Source organism: Talpa occidentalis, unplaced genomic scaffold (genome assembly GCF_014898055.3).
Source record: "Talpa occidentalis isolate TD23 unplaced genomic scaffold, MPIMG_talOcc4v2.1 talOcc4.2, whole genome shotgun sequence".
In the NCBI taxonomy this organism is placed as follows: Eukaryota; Metazoa; Chordata; class Mammalia; order Eulipotyphla; family Talpidae; genus Talpa; species Talpa occidentalis.
The window spans coordinates 33,588,814-33,606,666 of record NW_023602073.1 but is presented as its reverse complement, the minus strand read 5'-3'; the positions used below and the strand labels follow the sequence as shown (position 1 = coordinate 33,606,666).

The window sequence follows — 17,853 nt, the reverse complement described above, 5'->3', positions numbered from 1 at the left end:
TTCTTTTCTCTTCTTCTCTCTCTATTGCACACTGATTCTCTATTTATTAGTAATTGTATTAAAGTTCTTTTCTATTGAAGGTCTTACACTTTAGTGTATGTTTGTCTTTATGCAGCTGATGGCAATCCCATGTAGAGTGTGCAGTTTTTGAAGGTCCAGGGAACCCTCATTCTGCCCACTGACAGGACAAGACATCATTTCCCACCCACCATGTGCCAGAGTTCCTTTTCTCCACACCTTTCAATGGGTCATTCTCACAGATGTGAGGTGGGAACTCACTGTGGTTTTATTTATTTTTAAAGATTTATTATTTATTTATACAAGCACTGGGTACAGTAAGAAGCGCAGGAGGGTGAGAGAATTCACCAAAGCCAGAGCAGGGAACAGAACAGGCAGGCTGTCGAAGAAATACACTGCTGAGGGGAGCAGCAGGAGGGGCAGGTGAGGTCTGTTGCACCATGTGGGACCCTCGCCTGCGGCCGGGGATCAAACTGGCTTGCAGAGGCTGCTGGCAGCTTCGCAGCCCAGTGCTCAACCGCTGCGCCACCAGGGAGGCCTTCATTGTGGTTTGAATTGGCATTTTTCTGACAGCACATGATGATAAACTTGTATCCATATATCTATTGGCCACATGTGTATCTTTTTTAGAAAAGTACCTATTTAGCTCCTCTCCTCTGTTTTGAGGTGTTTTCTTGTTTTGGAGTTCTTTGTAGATCTTGGATATTAAATCCTTATTGGATTGATGATGTACAAATAGTTTCTCCAATTTGATATTGTCTTTTCATTTTAAGGATAGCTTCCTTCACTATGTAGCTTTTTAGTCTGATGTGATTCCACTGGTTCCTTTTTGCTTTTGAATCCTTGGAGCACAGAACAGAAGACACTATGGGCAGTGAAATCCTCTGTATGATATTCTCATGATGGACACAGGTCATTACACGTGTCCAACACCCCAGAATGGACAATACCAGAGTAAACCCAAAGGGAAACCATGACTTTGCAACTATGACGAGCAGGTCCATTACTTGTAACCTACGTGTCAGTCTGGTCTTAACACGTGATTTGGTCATGATGTGTGAAGAGTGTTATAAGTTGAGGAATGAAGTGTAATTTACTTTAGAAAGCATATTTCATGCTCATACAAGGACATTTAAATAACACTCAAGGATACGCATAAGTCATTCCCCTCCACCCCCAACACCCCAATCAGCCAGTATCTGCTCAAAACCTAGCAATTTATCTTTTCTCTTCCAAATATATGTATCTCCATGCTCCTGTCTGGGCAATAGTGTTCGTTTTCCCATCAGTAAAGGAGTTCAGTTCACAGAGTTGGGGGAAACATTTGCAAATCACGAATCTGACAAAGGACTGTATCTACAAATAATGCCGAAAACTCAATGATCAGAAAGAAATAACCCAATTTTAATAAGGACAAAAATAGTGTAATAAATGAATGGCACCTCATCTGTAAAAATGTACAAAACTTCTATAATAACGGCAACTGTATTCATAGAAAAGTGAAAATATGAACAAATGCTCACTATCACAGTTAAGAACAGTGACACCATCACACCTAGGAGAGACTGAAAATGCAAACTCTGCACAATATCAGGTGCTGTCAAGGGTGTGAACAACAGAAGCCTCATTACATTCATTTTTTTAAATTTTTTTATTTATATAAGAGCTGGGGTACAGGCCCAAGTCGCGGGAGAGTGAAAGGGTTCACCAGAGACCTGATTCACCAGATCTGGTGAATCAGGATTCACCAGAGTGGGGAGCAGAACAGACAGACGGACTGAAAGCACTGCTGAGGGAAGCAGCGGGCGAGAGAGGAGATGTCTGCCCCGCCAAGTGGGAGTCTTCCTGGCTGGCCGGGAATCGAACCTGCACTGCGGAGGCTGCAGACAGCTTCACAGCACTACGTTCAACCCACTGCACCACCGTGGAGGGCCCTCATCACATTCATTTTAAAAGATGCTTTAGGGGCTGAGAGACACATCAGAGCCCTGGGCACTGTTGTTGCCTGGTTGAGAACAAAACAGAACCTGGTAAGAGATGACACCACAGGAGGGACAGATGAGGGTGACTCCCCCATGGAGTCCATTTACACTGTCCCCAGGGGCTCAGGGTCAAACCACTGATCTACACTTACCTAGAGCCTGAGTGTAGCTTCCTCCTTGTCTCCCTGTGGGTAGAAAAATCATGTGAGACCAGGGAGCAGTCAGGTCAGAAGCCTAAAGGAATCTTCTAATCCTGCACCACAGGGAAGTTTCCAGAACTGGGACTAAAGACCCAGGTCAGGACTGGGGAAAAAGAAGAAAGGAGGTGAGGAGGGACTGGAGCAAATGCCCTCTGGGCAACACATGTGTGTGGATGGCACTTCCCAATAAACAGGCAGGGCAAGTTCTGCCTGGGACATGGAAGCCCCCAGTGGACAAGATCCCTCACTCCTTTCCCTACCTGAGTGCTTCCTCCTCCACATCACAGCTGCAGCCACCGCAGCTCCAGTGAGCACAGCTCCAAGGAGAACCAGGCCAGCAATGATGCCCGCGGTGGGGATGGAGGACTGAGGAGGGGGCACTGGAAGGGAAGGGAAGATCATACCCTGAGCCCCAGACCTTATCCTGACCCTCTGAAGGGCTCCAGAAGGGCTCCTGATGGCCCTGAGAACAGACTCAGTGCCCACATCCTCCTTCTTACCCCGTCTCAGGACTTGAGGCTCCAGCAGTCCCTCATGCTGCACGTGGCACGTGTATCTCTGCTCCTCTCCAGAAGGCACCACCACAGCCGCCCACTTCTGGAAGGTTCCATCTCCCCCAGGCCTGGTCTCCACCAGCTCCATCTCCTGGGTCAGGTCCTCCCCATCTCGCTGCCAGGTCAGGGTGATGTCCGCTGGGTAGAAGCCCAGGGCCCAGCACCTCAGGGTGACCTCATCCTCAGAGGTGGGGTGGTGAGTCACATGTGTCCTTGGGGGATCTGAGGTGGTAAATCAGAAAAGTCATTTTGTGTTTCCTCCATGGACACTGAAGAATCCTCATGAGAGCATCCTCACAATGGACAAGACAACTGGTGTGGCAGGAAGAAGCATAAACTGTAAAAAACAGGCTAATCTGGGGAATCTGTGCGATTCTCCTATTCCTAAGAAAGTTCTGGAATGAGGAGGAAAGCCCAGGGTAGGATGAAGCAGAGGGAGTGGAACACAGACTTTTTATTCCTGACCTGGGTGGAAGGTGAATGACACAGAAAAGCAGGAATCACATAACTGAAAATGTTCTCAGACCAAAAACAAGACTGAGAGAGAAACTCGTGGTTCTCAAACAGGCCCCTGGTCAAAAGGACCCGGTGACGTGTGATGTCAGGGACTGTCTGTCTTTCTCAGGAGAGACGGGATCCCTTCACTGTCCTTCAGGAGAAGCCGGAGTCTCTGGGAGTCTCTCTAGTGCAGAACATGAAACCCAGGGGAGCCCCCCTCTCGGGACTAGAGAGAGGACTCATTTCCCGCAGTGACTCCAGGCAGGGGGGACCGGGAGGCCTCCAGGCCCCTCTTACCTGTGCGCTGCAGAGTCTCCTTCCCGTACTCCAGGCATGTGCGCAGCCACCTCAAGCACCTGCCCTCCGCATAGTTCCTGAATTTCTCTGCCTCACCCTGGGCCTCCCACTCGCGCCGGGTGATCTGAGCGGCCGTGTCCGCAGTGGTCCAGGAGCGCAGGTTCTAGTTCAGGGCCAGGTAATCAGCGCCAGGCGAACTGATCATACCCGCGGAGGAGGCGCCCGTCGGGCCCCATGTCGCAGCCAAACATGTTCTGGAAGGTGTGAGAGCCTGTCCCTGCCCCGTCACCCCGGGATCTCCCCGCCCACGCCCCCTCCCGCCGGGAATAAACTAAACAGAATGAAACGGGGTGAAAGTCCCGCGGGCTGTTCCCGGGCAGGTTGCAGAGAAGCCTGGAGGGGGAGACCCTGGGCGACCCCCGTCCGTGGGGATGGGGGTGCTGACCCGGCCCGGACCCGCGCCAGCTCACCGGTCTCGCTCTGGTTGTAGAGGCCGCGCAGGGAGTCCAGGTGCGCTCGGTACCTCAGTGTGCGGTCCCTTAGGATCCGCGTCCTCCCGTCCTGCTCCTCCTGCTCCTCCTGCTCCACCTGCCCCGCCCAGGGCGCCCGCGGCTCCGCACTCTGGCCCGGAGAGTCGCTGTCGAACCGCCCGAACTGCGTGTCGTCCACGTAGCCCACGGCGATGAAGCGGGGCTCCCCGAGGCCGGGCCGGGTCATCGCGGTGTAGAAAGTCCTCATGGAGTGGGGGCCTGGGGGCGGAGGGGAGACCCGGCCTGTTCTTCTCCCCTTCGGGGGCTCGAGTCCCAGGGGGCGCCCACGAGACAGAAAGTGGGTGAAAGACGAATGAGAGTGAAAAGCGGCTGCGGGACGAAAATGGCCGGGACTCGGGGGGCCAGAGGAGGCTGGGGTCTCGGGGGACGGAAAGGGGCCAGGACGGGGCGGGGCCGAGGTGGGGGGACAACTAGGGCGGCGGCGAGGTCGCGCCTTTCCCACCCCGCCCACGCCCTCGCTCCCGCCTCTGGGAGCGCCCTGTCCCCTCCCGACCCGCACTCACCCGCCCGGGTCTCCCTCGGGGCCGCGGCCCCCGCGAGCAGGAGCAGGAGGGCTGCGCCCCCCATCCCCCAGGACGCGCCTCCACCCGGGCTGGGGAGACGGAGTCCCGGCGGGCGGGCGAGGGCTTTGGAACGGGAGCCGCGGGGCTGCTGATTGGCTGCTCTGGAGACCTCCAGGCAATGGGGAGTGAGCCCTGGGGTGAGTCACCAGTATCCAGGCAGGAGGACCCGCCCAGGCTGTGAGCCCAGAAGTGGAACCGAGGGGAGAGGGCGAATCCCCAGCAGTCACCTTCCAGCCCTGCACCCCGCGCTGGGGACTGAGACCCAGACAGCCACACCCCGAGACTGGGACTTTGCCGCCCCCTCCTCTCCTGCTCCGAGACCTTTGCCACACCGTGTCCCTGAGTCCAGGCCCAGGGACTGGGTCCGCAAGTCTCAGACATTTTTCTTTCAGAAACTCTGTTCAGTCTCACAAATTATTACGGATCCCATGTATAATTTTGTTACGTGGGTTACAGCTTTAAATATTTACTTTACTAGAATAAAACCTTTTTAAAAGATGTTATTGCTTCTTTACTTTAGAATATAAATAACCTGGGGCCTCCCTGGTGGCGCAAGGGGTTAAGCATCAGCACTATGAAGTGACCTGTAGCTGCAGCAGCACAAGTTGGCCAGGGAGCAACTCACATGGCACCGCAGACCTCTCCTGCCTCACCTGCTGCTCCCCTCAGCAGTGGATTTCTGTAGATCTGCCTGTTCTGCTCCCCACTCTCTGTCTTTGGTGAATCCACTCACCTGCCACACCTCTGGCCTGTACCCCAGTTCTTGTATGCATAAATAAATAAATCTTTTTTAAAAAGAATACTAATAACCTATGATATGCTAATGATGGAGTTTTTGAGTCAGTGGGTTTGGAGTGAGGGATTCTTGGGGTCACTCTGGGAAAGATGTCACCAGGGCTCCCATTTCAGCGGTACGTGGAGAGTTCCCCAGGCAAGTTTCTTCACGAGACAGAGACACTAGTTATATTTAAAGGGAAGGTTTTTTACGGGGAAAAGGATGTCCTAAAGCTAATTCCATACAGGCTTTGTGGACTCCACCCCCACCCCAGGCCAAAGCCAAAGACACTGGGAACTCCAAATCCCATCACCACCCAAGGGAAGGTGGCTGGGACCTGAGGGTGGGGTTAAGCAGCCAGGTTTGGTATAAAACCAGACACGTGGGCTTTGGTGCGGGCTCTTTTTTTGGCTCTCCGCCAGCTGGCAGCGCTTGGCCAGCTCTGAGAGTGCCTTTGTGTTTCCAGGTTGGCGAATAGGGTAGGACGCATTAAAGACTTTATTTCCCTATTTTCTCCCTGAGTTGTACATTTCCTCATTTCCCTTTCCCTTTTATTAACCTTTTGTGTGTGCCTGTAGTGGAGTACAAATAAGTCCCTTTTATGCGCGCAGGTGAGAACCCACAGCCAGGCAACCCATTTTTATATCGGGGCTGCTCAGGTTTATTAGGGAAAGGTTTATTAGGGAAAGGGACAGAAGAGTAAAGGATATTTGCATAGACACAGGTGGGCAGGAAGAGCTGCCCAGAAAGGGACAGGTTTGCTGAGAGAGGCCTGCATGGTTGCAAGTGGGCGGCCTTGAGGAGAGCTGCCTCCACTGAGGGAGGTCAATGAAGAGAAGTGCAGGCATGATACAGGTCATGGGCAGGCAGGAGGCTGCTGCCCTGCGGAGGAGAGATTTGGTGAAAAGAGGCACCTGCATAGTCACAGGTGGACAGAGGGAGTGCTACCCCAGCCTGTGCAGAGACCGCACTAATACAGTCTTCTGTTGGGGAGGGGCCACTCCTTGTGAGCCTTTGGGTTAGTTGCTGATTATGGATAACTGTGCAGAATCTGAAAGCGACCAGAGATTCCACCATGGGCTCAATCTCCATATCTTTACCCTTGGGCCTGTGCTCTAGACAGCAGTCTGATACCTGCTTGGATTTTCTGTTTTGTAATCTAGGCTTTGGTGCCTAAGGATCTTGGTTTCTAGATCTGTGTCAGTGGCTGTGTTAATCCCTTCTACCCCCTGCTCCTTGTGTGAGCCAGATTTCTGGTCTTGGGGAACCTCCTTTCCAGTCTTTTTCTATTGCTGTTCTCCATCATTTACTAACTTGACAACTTCCAATACTATTTTTACTATTGGGATTTGTGGTGCAAAATAAAGTGAAAAAAAATTTTTTAAATAATTTGATTCCAGGGACCTCCCTGGTGGCGCAAGGGGTTAAGACGCAACCTATGAGGTAATCAGAAGCCTCTGCAGCCTCAATCTGCTCTGGATTCCCAGGCCAGCCAGGGAGCAACCCACATGGCATAGCAGACCTCTCCTGACTAGCCCACTGCTACCCTCAGCAGTGTCCTTTGGTCAATCTGCCTGTTCTGTTCCCCACTCTGTGTCTGGTGAATCCTCTCACCCCCCACACCTCTGGTCTGTTCTCCAGCTCTTGTATGCATAAATAAATAAATCTTTTAAAAAAATAAATAATTTGATTCCAGTGTAATGAATACTGAAGAGCTTTATGAAAGGTTTGGCCTGGTAAAGAAAAGGAGAGCCAGGCTAAACTTTCTCAAAGGAAGGGAAAATTTATTGCGCCCCGGGCGGACTTCACGGACCCATGGTGGGGGTCAGTGAAGCCTGGTGGGCTGTTCCCAGGTGGGCTGCCTGGTGGGTTTTTGCATTTGGCCTCCTGCATGGACCTTGACTTTATAACTTAGTGGAACAATATATTACTTTAAAAAAAAAATCACACATTAGCACAAGACCCAACCAATATGCAAGAGAGTGATGAGAAAATATATTATTGAGCAAATGAATATAAAGATTCCAGCAGAATTTCCAGTCTAGGTGCAATTGTAATAGAGTGGTGCCCAGGAAAATGTTCCCTCGCCCCACCCAAAGGAGGGTGGAGCTAAAGAGAAGAGAAGAACCTGGAGAGGAGACAGAAGAAGAAATGAAGCAGGATGGAGCCAGAAGGAGACATGGAGGAGGCACATGGAACAGAGAGACATGTGAAGAAACTGCGTTTGCCTTTTGGTCCTGAAACAGACGTGGTTGAGAGACCCATGGGGAGGAGAGCAATGTTAGCTTTTATCTTGATTTTGATTTTGCTCTTTTCCCTCCAGACTTGTCTGGTTGTCTGGTTATTTCTGATCCTTTTCTGTGGGTCCCCACTAAAAGATGCTTTAGATTTGTGGCAGGCTTTTGGGCCTCGCTCTGGGCCAATCCCATTCGGGTGGTCTTTTACCCATGAGGGGACGGGTAACTTTGGGTGCTGGATTTAGAAACTATATTCTTTGTCTTTTCTATATAGTTTACTAATTGTATTCAATTTCCTTTCCATTACAGTCTTAAATGTTTTGTCTTGATATGGCCGATGACAGAACCTATTTAGAGCAGGCAGGTTTGCCGGGCCTGGGGTGCTCCTCTCCCTGCCCTGTAACACAATGAACACTCCCATGCAGGCATAATTAACAAGTTTGCTTACTCACAGCTCTTTCCCTTCTAAGATGCATGGCCAGGGCCTGAGCACTCTTATCTACAACGTTGGGCAGTAAACCAGCTGGCCTGTCTCTTAAAGGGCATCCTCAAATACCTCATCTTGCCCCCTTTGCCTGGCGCCCCTTGTCTGGGGACTTTGCAGCAAATGGTTGTGCCTGCTTGTAGGGTAAAGAAAATATCAAGCTTTTCTGCCCTTCCGCCATCAGGATAGATGATGGATCCTTGTCCTGAATGCATGCCTGATGGCGGGCACCTGGAATAGGGTGTGGGCATAGGTAGATGGGATTCAGCTGAGCTAAGACTGTGCTTTTAAGGGCGGTGTCACGGGGATGCCAGCAGCAGCAGTAGAAGCCGAAGCCGAAACCGAAAGAGAAGCCGAGATCACCAGAGAGCCCAGATAGAGTGAGGATTTGCTGGGGGCTGGGAGGCCTGCCAGCGTCCCGCCCCCCCAACACCCCTGCCTGCCATATGCCTGGTGAACCCCAATAAAAGACCTGCAAAAAACCCACTGAGGACTCTGACTCCTCCTTTACCCGGTCTGCATGGGATCAGAAAACCTGCACTGTATCCAGTCCTGACCCTGCACTGCTGAAAACGATGCTATTGATGGAGGACAGGAATGAAAAAAACTGAAGAAAGGAAGCACCACAAGACCAGAAACCTGGCTGTAGGATAAATGGTTTTCAGGCTTTTCTGCCCTTCCACCATCAGGATTGCCTTGCCTGATGGGGCACCTGCAGTTGTTACATTGTTGCAAGCTGTCTGGTTTACTTCTGTGGGCCGGGAGGGGTATTGAGATAGGCTCCAGAGAAGCAGAAGCAGGAGAGCAGCAGAAGAGAAAAGGGGAGAAAGTAGCCAGAGAAGCCCAAAGTGAAGACTTGCCAGGGGCTAGGAGGCCTGCAGGCTTTCTGGCCCCCTGGCACCCCTGCCTACCCTGTACCTGTTTGCCACACTACATGTAAAGCTCAATAAAAGCCTAATAAAACCAATGCGGGCTCCAGGACTCTCCTTTACCCCATCTGCCGAATCATAAATAACCTGCTCTGTGGCCATCCTGGTCCTACACTGGCTCTCACAAGGATGGGGGTAGAAGAGATTAGCATAACCATCAACACAGTTGTGGAAACTAGGATCCTTCTGCACAGACTACACAGTTGTGAAAACTAAGATCCTTTGGCGCCAAAGCCTAGATTACAAAGCATAACATCCAAGCAGGTATCCCAGGGTGCATCCAAAGGTAAAGATATGGAGATTGAGCCCATTGTGGAATTTCAGGTCTTTTTCAGATTCTGCAAAGTTATCCCAAATCAGCCACTAACCCTAAAGCTTACAAGGAGTGGCCCCTCCCAACAGAAAAGGACTATATCAGTGCAGTCTGCACAAGCTTGGGGCAGCTCTCCCTCTGCCCACCTGTGACAGATACCTCTCTCCGCAGGGCAGCAGCCTCCCTGCCTGCCATGACCTGTACCTGCCAAGGCTTCTCCTCACTGACTTCCCTCAGTGGAGGCAGCTCTCCTCAAGGCCGCTCGCCTGCAACCACGCAGGCCTCTCTCAGCAAACCTGTCCCTTTCGGAGCAGCTCTTCCTGCCCACCTGTGTCTATGTAAGTGTCTTACTCTTCTGTCTCTTGCCCTAATAAACCTTCCCTTTAAATATAACTAGTGTCTCTGTCCCGTGGAGAAACTCGCCTGGAGAATTCTCCATGTGTCGCTGAAATAGGAGCTCTGGTGAAACCTTTCCCAGAGTGACCCCAAGGACCCCACATTCTAAACCCACAGACCACAAAAACCACATCACTATCAATGTAAGAGATATGGACACAGTTGTGTATAAAAGGAACCCTTGGTCTTTATTTTTTGTTTTGTTTTGTTTTGTTGATTTTTTTAAAATAAATTTTATTTTTATATTCCCCATACAATTGGAACCCCCTTATTTTGACCCCAATCCCTCCCCTCCCCGCCCCCCAACCCCCATAGAGTGTCTCTGGTTCATAGTTGTTTGTTGATTTTGATTTTCACTTTCTTATAGTTATTCATTTTCCTGGTCCCTTATTTAAGTTTTCTAGATTCCTGCTATGAGTGAGACCATCCGGTATTTTTCTTTTTCTTTCTTGCTTATTTCGCTGAGCATGATCCCTTCCAGCGCCATCCATGTTGCTGCAAATTGCATGTGTTTATCTTTTTTGAATGCTGAGTAATATTCCATGGTGTATATGTACCACACCTTCTTGATCTCTGAAGAGGAAATGCAAATGGCCAACAGGCATATGAAAAAATGTTGAACATCACTTGTCATCAGGGAAATGCAAATCAAAACTACCATGAGATACCATCTTACACCAGTGAGAATGGCACATATTAAAAAAACTAGCAACAACAAATGTTGGCGAGGATGTAGAGAAAAAGGAACTCTCCTGCACTGTTGGTGGGAGTGCAAACTGGTCCAACCACTATGGAGAGCTGTGTGGAGATTTCTGGACCTACTAAACATAGAGCTTCCATAGGATCCAGCAATTCCACTCCTAGGTATTTACCCAAAGGCACCGAAACATCAATTCCAAAGAGCACTTGCACCCCTATGTTTATAGCAGCACTGTTTACAATAGCTAAGCTTTGGAAACAAACCAAATGCCCTTGGTCTTTAAACCGGTGCTCAAACCTTATGGGGCTACCCAGGTCTGGGACCTCATACATGAATAATAAAGCTTCTGACCTCACCATTCCTGAAGTACCGATTGTTCTTCCTCTGCCTGGATAAAAGGCCAGAATTTATTTCTACAAGAACACTATGGAAATGTAACAGAATAAGAAATATTCAATGATACTGTTTCAGGTTTCACTTTGCAATTAACCTTGGAGAAAATACCAAAACACCACCTGTATAGTTTTAATGTAGTATCAAAGTGGAATATTTCAAATTGTCTGAAAACACTACTTCAACATATTTGTGTAAGGCAGTGTCTGCATAGTTATAGTAAGGCAGTGTGTATTTTTTCATAGACTTCAACCAGAACAACAGACCAAATGGAGAAGAAAATATGAAAATGCAAAGGTCTTCTAATGAGACAGACAAGAAAGACAATTGCAAAAATATAAAATGCAAAAGATCCACTCTTCTCATTGCCCCGATTATTTTCAGAAATATTATTTCTGTTAAGAACACTTTCTGTTAACATGCATTGGGTTATACATATTATTCTAAATGAAATAGTTACATGATTAAACACAGCTTTATTCCTAGGGTGGTAAATAGGGGTAGTAATACCTCATAAACAAAAGTATACTTGGCGTCCTCACTTATCTGTAAGACTTTATGCAGATTCTGAAAGGAAAATGACTGAGAAGCGCTGACCCAGTCCTTGGGCCTGGAATCGGGGAGACAGTGTGACAAAGCTCTGGGTGAGGAGAGGAGGGGCAGAGCAAAGCCCCAGGGCCCTAGTCTGGTTCTCATAGTTCCAGGCCCCAGGGCTGTGTCTAGGGCAGGAAGGTTACTGTTGGGGATACCCCACTGCCCCCTTAGCCTCCCTTCTGTCTCCACCACCTGTGCTGGACCCTGGACACTTGTGACTCCCCCCCAGTTCTCAGTCCCCAGTGCCTGGAGGTTCCCAGAGAAGCCAATCAGCATGGCCCCCAGTTAAGTCTCTGTCCACCAGCCTAGAGTCAGAAGCTCCCCAGACCCCAGCAGTGCTGGTCATGGGGCCCCCAACCTCCTCCTGCTGCTTCTCTCCAGGGCTGTGTCCCAGGCCCAGGCTGGTGAGTGCAGGATGGGGAGAGAAAAGGCTTCTCTGGTGGAGGCTGTTGCCTTAGGCCCCTCTGTCCCCCCACGGTTCCTCTCAGTCCTAGTGCCTTTCTGTCCCTCCCACACTAGCTCCCTCTTCTGTCCCCCTGAGTCCCACTCCTTCTCCACCTGATGCCCCTTTTCAAGCTCTGGAGGCTCCTCCTTCCCTGAACACTTTCTCCCCTCATGCCCCATCTTCCTGGGACTCAGGACCCAGGGAGATGGGTCAGCCTGGCTTTCACCCCTTCCTGCCTCCAGGCTCCCACTATCTAAGGCTTTTCGAAACCAAGATCTCCCAGGGCCTCCGGTGGCACAGTGGTTGAGCGTCGCACTGCAAAGCTGTCTGCAGGCTCTGCAGCACTGGTTCAATTCTACGCTGGCCAGGGAGAAGCCCACATGGCACAGCAGACCTCTCCTGTCTCGCCCACTGCTCCCCTCAGTAGTGTCTTCGGTCCGTCTGCCTGTTCTGCTCCCTACTCTGTCCCTGGTGAATCCTCTCACCCTCCCACGCTTCTGACCTGTACCACCAAGACCTCCCAGCCCAGCCTCAAGGAGCCCCAGTACATCGCCGTGGGCTACATGGACGACACACACAGTTCAGGCGGTTTGACAGCGACTCTCCAGGTCACAGTGTGGAGGTGCTGGAGCCCAGGGTAGAGCAGATGGGACAGGAGGATCTGGACAATGATACAGAACCAAAGACAATAGGCACAGAGGTTCAAAGCTGCCCTACATGGCTCCTGGAGGACCTGCGCAGCTACTACAATCAGAGCTAGGATGGTGAACAATGTTTGCCCAGGGCAGGTCACAGATCCCATTCCACAGTGATTTCGAGAGGCTATGGCACCTGCCATAGTGGAGGAGGAAGTTTGGGCAAAGCACAAAATGAACAACCTGGAGGGCAGGTGCGTGGAGTGACTCCCAAGACTCCTGCAGATGGGGAAGGAGGTGCTGCAGCTCAGAAGTAAGAGGTGCTGAGGAGTCTTTCATCTCCCTGAGGCTTACACCCCTCAGGGAAAACGGAATCATGGTCAGAAAAGCGCCCCCTTCTGGTCAGAGAAGGAGCTGTCTGTCACATTTCAAAACTCTGTAGTAGAGACTGGTCCAGCGGCTCCTATTTTTTCTGAGGGACAGTTAAGGAATCCAGTTTCTCCTGAGAAAGAGGGGAGACCACCCCCTGAAATCACCCTGCATAGGATCCTTTTCACTGGCAGTCTTCTTAGGAACAATGAGTTTCTCCCTCAAGATCTTGATTTTTAGTCAGAGAGCATTTTTGGAGATCTCACTCCTGCCTGTCTGTGTCATCACCCTCCACCCAAGTCAGCAACAAAATGCTTAGAGACCTGCATCCTACCCCAGGCTCTCACCTACTCTCCCGGACTCCCAGACCAGGCTGGTTTCTGGGGTTTGTGCTTCCTTCTTCCAAGCATATTGTCCTGTCCATTCTGAGGATCGTCATGAAGCTGCTTCAGTGTCCATGGAGAAAATATAAACCATAAAATTTCCGATTCTTCCCACTCAGACCCCCAAAGGGCACATGTGGCCCACAACCCCATCTCTGAGCATGAGGTCACCCCGAGGTGCTGGGCCCTGGGCTTTTACCCTGTGGACATCAGCCTGAACTGGCAGAGAAATGGGGAAGATCTGATGCAGGACATGGATTGGGTGGACACCAGGCCTGCAGGTGATGGAAGCTTCCAGAAGTGGTTGGCTGTGGTGGTGCCTTCTAGAGAGGAGCAGAGAGACACATACTATGTGCAGCATGAGGGGCTGCTGGAGCCCCTTATCTTGAGATGGGGTAAGGAGGGGGACTTGGGCACAGGGCCTCTTCTCAAGGGAATCAGGAGCCCTTCTGAGAACTTCAAAAGCATCATTGCTGACCTGGTTCTCCTTGGAGCTGTGCTCACTGGAGCTGCAGTGGCTGCAGCTGTGATCTGGAGGAAGAAGCGCTCAGGTAGTGAAGGGACTGGGGGATCTTGTCCACTGAGGGCTTTCAAGTCCGAGGGAGAACTTGCCCTGCCTGGTTAATGGGAAGTACCATCCATACACATGTTGCCCAGAAGGCATTTGGTCCAGTCCCCGCACTTCCTTTTTTCATTTTTCCCAGTCCTAACCTGGGTCTTTAGTCAAAGTATTCCAGGATTAGAAGATTCCTTTAGGACTGCACGGGCTGACTCCTCCCTTGTCTCACATGATGATTCATCCCACAGGAGGACAAAGAGGAAGCTACACTCAGGTTGCAGGTAAGTGTGGGTCAGGGGTTTGATCCCTGAGGCCCTGGGGATAGTGCTGATGAAGCCATTCAGTTTCCATTCATGATGGTGATTTTCATGTCTTCAGATCTTAAGGCCACTTATTAGTGGCTCAGCTCACCATACAGACATTCACCTCTTCTTTTGACTTCAGCTGTGAACAATAATTTACATTGTGGGGTAGAATTGGAGGCTCATTCCTCCTTTGAAGGAAAGAGACCACAGTTATGGAAGAAGGTGACAGAAGAAAAGCACAGCAGCAAGCAGGAAATGGTTGTGAAAAATGAGAAATTAGGGCCTCCCTGATGGTGCAGAAGGTTGAGCGCAGCACTGTGTAGCTGTCTGCAGCCTCTGCAGTGCCGGTTCGATCCTCGCCAGCCACAGAGCAACCCACATGGCATGGCAGACTTCTCCTGTCTCGCCCGCTGTGCCCCTCAGCAGTGTATTTCGTCAGTCTGCCTGTTCTGTTCCCTGCTCTGGCTCTGGTGAATCTTCTCACCTCCCATGCATCTGGCCTGTGCCCCGGTTCTTCTGTGCATGAATAAATCTTTCAAAAAAAGAGAGAGAGAAATTATTCAATGCTGACTTTACAAAGACTGAGCACATTATTTTTTCTTTAAAGATTTATTTATTTATACAAGAAATAGGGTATAGGCCAGAGGTGCGGGAAGGTGAGAGAATTCACCAGAGACAGAGTGGGGAGCAGAACAAACAGACGGACTGAAAGCACTGCTGAGGGGAGCAGCAGGTGAGACAGGAGAGGTCTGCCATGCCATGTCAATAACTCTCTGGTGGGCCAGGAATTGAACCTGCGCTGCATAGGCTGTGGACAGCTTCGTAGCACTGTGCACAACCCGCTGCACCACCGGGGACACCCTGAGCACATTATTGCTCCATTATTAAATATTTTTAATGAGGGGAAATAATCTATATCCAGCCAGGAGACATAGCAATGACAGCATTTGAAACTCCACATTGAGGGCACTGCTGACAGATAGATGATGGTCATGGTGAGAGACCAAGAGAAACCAACCTCATGGGTAAACACCAGGGTTTGACCTAAGAGGTCACTGTGTCTTCCTAGCCAGTGAATCTATAACTTATATAGTCTCATCAATAATTTTTAAAAAGTTGGAGAGATAGTAAATTATTGAGGGAGCCAGGTAATATACCTTTGCTTTAACTCCCAAAATTCATTAAGGAAAACTCATTGTGCTTAATAGCACCAAGGCTCAGCACCATGACAAGGGAACATAAGTACAGGATTCAGGTGGTGTCTGGTGTCAGGAGTGAGCTCCGTCTTCCTGCTGGTCTGGCAATGACCACTTGTAGTACTTTGTTCACGGGAAGCCTCAGTATGACAGCAGGTCTGATGGAATCTAGTAGTGACTGTGCAAGTGACCCACTTCCTAGCAGGTGTGATGACACTGTCAACTCCTGACACACAGGAAGCTTCTTCTTTGGGGACATTGTGAAATGCATTTTACTGATGAATAGATAAACTGGAATTTCTTTATTTTTTAAGATTTATTTATTTATGTATACAAGAACTGGGGTACAGGCCAGAAGTGGGGGAGTGAGAGGATTCACCAGAAACAGAGTGGGGAACAGAACAGGCAGATTGACTGAAGTACACTGCTGAGGGGAGCAGCAGGCAAGTCAGGAGAGGTCCGCTGCACCATGCGGGTAGCTCCCTGGCTGGCCAGGGATCGAAGTCTTGCTGCAGTGGCTGAGGATAGCATCATAGGTTGTGTCTCAACCCCTTGCACCACCAGGGAGGCCCTACACTGGAATTTCTAAAAAATATCTATACTACCATGATTCAATCCAGATGTGGGGCTATTTAACTAAAGATTTTATGGCTTTTAATTTAAAACCATCATGAAATAATTGTAAAATATTGTGCATCTAAATGTATTTGGAAAGGGAACATTGATGGCCAAGTAGTATATTTGGCTGCTGGATTTCTAGCTAAACTGATACATTGTGCTTTTGCTTTTTTCAAAGTGAAAAACCTATACTTTTCCTAAAAAGAAATAACTGCCAAATATTTATTCTTGTCACTGAAGACTGGTTTTTCTCTGAGTAAGATGTGGGATTACCAGACCTTTCTGGGCAGAGATTGACATGGTGCAACTTCTTTTTGGAAGCCTCCGTCTGGCTGCTGTGCAGAATCAAGAGGTGAAGGTGATAGGTGGGAAGATAAATGTGGGAAACTAGCACAGGTTCTAAGATGGAAAATTTGGTAGCTTTATGGGGTATGATGAGGAAAGTAACACAGTGTTTGGATCTGGATATATTTAGAGATGGACTTTACAGCATTTCCTAATGTAACATCTGGGTTGTGAGAAAGATGGGTCAGGATGCCACCCAACATCTCAGACTGTGAAGTAGAGATGTGGAGCCCTCGGTGACACGAGCAGGCTTCAGAAGTAGCACATTTGTGGAAATGGCATCCGAGGTGTTCATTAGGAGAGTTGAAGCTGAGGGTTACTGAAAATACAGTGATGGTGGCAAAGGTCAGACAAGCCTGGAGCACAGGTGAAATATGTAAACTGAGAAATAGATCTGGGAGGTGATATGATGTAAATGATATTTGTTGGGTGACCTGATCAGACCAAAGCCCCACTCACTGCACAGTCTGACCCCACGTGGAGAAGACACAAAGATCAAAGAGGCCCACTTCAGTGAGCCGAGGAGTCACTGGGATGCTTATGAAGACTGAGAAGGTCTAGAACAGAGCCCGAGAGTCTGTGTTTATAACAGCGCTGGTGCTGATGTGCTGGTTTCAGATCACACTTTTAGCAGCAGGTCAAAACCATGACTCCCACCTGGCTGTGCGTCAGCCTCACACGCAGGGCATGTTGAAGAAGAGATTCCCAGGCTCCCTGTTCATCACTCTGAGCTGCTGGATCTGGGCGAGACCTGAGCGTTTGTAACACGCCCACATACATCCTGGGGCTCAACCATGTGGGTCTGCCAGACTTCAGTGGCCCGTTCAGCCACCATTACGGTTACCTGCAGTTCTGCATTCCTATACCAAGGTCAGAACGGTCCAGTCACAGTCATATGAGCCAAACCTTACAAGGTGACTTTCATACCAATCAAGAGCAGAAAGCTGGATCACTCTGGAAAGGGTGTGCATCAAGAGGTAGGACCGGGAACACCCTGGGCGCTGAGGACTGATGTATGACAAGGGACCCCAGAGGCTGATCAGTGGAATGCCTTCTTAATAAGATTAGAAACATGGCCGGGGGTTTGGGGTCCAGTTTTCAATTACAACACTTGGTCATCAAGCTGATAACATAGTCAGCAGACTCATGTCCCCCCAAGCCCTTGATGACATTCCCGAGTTTCACCCATCCTTTCTCCTTGTCCTCCTAACGCACGTAGCTGATGCTCTATGATTATTCCACCAATAAAAACGGTCAGGATCTTGCTCGCAGCGGCAGCCTGCATTATGCAGCCTGCTCCATGGCTCCCGCGTCTTTGTCAGTGTGGGGTTGCACGATGCAACACAGCCAAATTGGGATCCCCCTGATGTCGGTGATCAGGGAGCTGTGAGGACCTGGGAGGAAAAAGACAAGACATGTGCTGGGGGGTCTGTTTTGCTTTCTCTCCCAGAAGGCATATCCAGGTGGGCATGAGGAAGTGGTTCAGCATAAGGAAAATCTGTCACTATTCCTGG

At 49.8% G+C, this 17,853-nt stretch overlaps 1 protein-coding gene and 1 pseudogene across 1 annotated transcript in view; both read right to left on the bottom strand.

Annotated features, from left to right (window-relative positions):
• Window positions 1-17,853, bottom strand: part of LOC119251183 (patr class I histocompatibility antigen, A-126 alpha chain-like) — a gene marked incomplete at its 5' end in the record, with an annotated part of 301,825 nt that overhangs the window by 163,517 nt on the left and 120,455 nt on the right. The gene's annotated exons all lie outside the window — the stretch shown is intronic.
• On the bottom strand, window positions 1,338-4,810 carry LOC119251997 (HLA class I histocompatibility antigen, A alpha chain-like; annotated as a pseudogene).